At 40.4% G+C, this 2,300-nt stretch overlaps 1 pseudogene; it reads left to right on the plus strand.

Moving 5' to 3' along the window:
* The first annotated feature begins 250 nt into the window (after window positions 1-250).
* Window positions 251-564, plus strand: LOC129657182 (pterin-4-alpha-carbinolamine dehydratase-like; annotated as a pseudogene).
* Window positions 565-2,300: the final 1,736 nt, after the last annotated feature.

Consider the following 2,300-nt stretch of genomic DNA (forward strand, 5'->3'; position numbering starts at 1 on the left):
GTAAATCAACTATACCCCAATAAAAATTAATTACAAAAGAAGGAAAGATTGAGAGTTTATGTACAAAAAAAGGCATGCCACTCAAAAGCCTTCTAATGATATGGTATGGACCTTTCATTTTATTCTCTCAATTATTATAAAAATTTAGATGGTAAGTATCTCTTAGAAGTACGGAACTGTAAGTCATACTCCTCCACTCCACTGCTATCACAGATGCCCGTGTCCATGCCCCCGCCTCCTTCCCCACTTCATGACTGGCTAAGCCCGCAAACTAAGAGCTGAGGAGGAGGACCAGCTGCTGCCAAACCCACCTGCCATGAGGTGGAGGGAGCCAGATGGGCAGGATGCCATCTGCAGGCAGTTCCATTTCAAAGACTTCAGTAGGGCTCTTGGCCTCCTGATGACGGTGGCCTGCAGAGTGAAAAGCTGGACCAGCATCCTGAATGGTTTAACCTGTGCACCAAGGTCCACACCATCCTGAGTACCCACAAGTGTGCGGGTTTTTCAGAAAGGGACATACACATGGCCAGCTTCAGGGAGCAAGTGGCAGGGTCCATGACATAGACCCCACCCTTCATCTCTAAGTTTTTCAGGGGATCCAGGGAACTGGGGAGCCCTGAGATGTTGCTGCAGTCAAAACTGCCAAGTCAGTACTGCTGCCTCTGATTAGAGGCAAGTTATTTCCCTGGAAGGAGAGGGCCATATCTCCTGCCAAGATGAGGAAATTAGACCATTTTTCCCACACCACTCTCCTCCTCCTTGGACCTCTGAAACATGTACACTGATCTGAGTAAGTTCTTCTCTTGCTTCACTACTTCCCAGCAACAGTAATGATTTCTTTTCAGGCCATGTCTTGCTTGCTCCTTTTCTGACTCATTTCCCAAGAAGCTTGATGGAAACTGTGTCTAAGACAAAGTTTTATCTTAGAAACCAGGACCCTCAAGTTGTCCTCATCCTATGTGACAGAAATGCATTCACTTTTATGCCTCAAATAAAATCATTGTTTCACTTGGGGGAAAAAAAAACAAAACAAAAGAAATATGGTACTATAAATCTCAAAATTTCCACTCCTTTATTTTATAGATGACCAGGAAAAGCCCCCCTGAACTGAGAATGTCTTTTAAAGTCCCACAAATATTTTCTAGCTAGCACTGTTATAAGATAAATGTTGGATTCTGTGGTTTTACAAATTTCTCTTCTTAATGCACAACCTGTCTTCAGCTCCTATTCTTGCAAATTGTTCTTAGAAAGCAGTGAGTAGAAAGCTCTTCTTGGCATCAACAAGTGAGAAATGACAACATTCTAGTGTTATCTCCCCTAATAGATAAAACATTAGCCTAAATACTTCATGATGATTTCAACATGACCATAGGCAGAGGAAATGACAGGTTTGGATGCTGGCAGCTTCTCAGGACCATAAAATTAGCATATGTAGGCACTTGATTGGAGAAGGAAATGGCAACCCACTCCAGTATTCTTGCCTGGAAAATCCGCATGGACAGAGGAGCCTGGTTGTCTGCAGTTCATGGGGTCACAAAGAATCCAACATGACTGAGTGACTAAGCACAGCACAGCACAGGCACTAAATTATTCTATCAGTGTCTAAGTAAATTATTTCTGAAGATAAAACATGTTCCTTGTTTGGGTCAATTCTGCCTGAAATGGTATTTTATACAAGCTTTGTAAAAGAACTTGCTAAGAAAGCTAGTTTTATCTGCAATAGTTTTTCACTATAACTCTTATAAGTGACATTACTAACACAGACTATGTGTTGATTAAAGACAACGGATCACTTTTTATCACTTAAGAATCATTTCCACTTTTGCAAGTGGAAACTATAAAGCCATAGTACCTGGATTTTTATTTCTCTTCACCTAGAACATCTTCTAACAGTTGGAAAAATTACCTGAATGGGGCAAAAAAAAAAAAAAAAGGGAATGAGAAATATCATCCCTCTGTTCTTCCAAAGGAAGAACAGAAAGCATTTCTAGAGTGACTATCACTCTCCCAGGAAGTGTGTTTGGCACTAGAAACATATATGCACTTTAATGAGATATTTTCCTTGTCAAGTAGTTTATAATTTTTAAGAGAAATTTAGAAGGATAAAAAAGGACTAATCATATAAGAATAGAAGTGTATGCAAGTTACTATAAGAGTTCAAACGAGGGGCATTTTCATTTAGACTACAGAAGTTTTTCAGGCAGGTGACTTTCACTGAAGTGTGTGTGTGTGTATGTGTGTGTGTGTGTGTTAAAATTGCCTAGGCACAAAACATGGGTTCTCATTCCAGGAGCGAGAAA

The sequence above is a fragment of the Bubalus kerabau genome, chromosome 7 (genome assembly GCF_029407905.1).
Source record: "Bubalus kerabau isolate K-KA32 ecotype Philippines breed swamp buffalo chromosome 7, PCC_UOA_SB_1v2, whole genome shotgun sequence".
Classification (NCBI taxonomy): domain Eukaryota; kingdom Metazoa; phylum Chordata; class Mammalia; order Artiodactyla; family Bovidae; genus Bubalus; species Bubalus kerabau.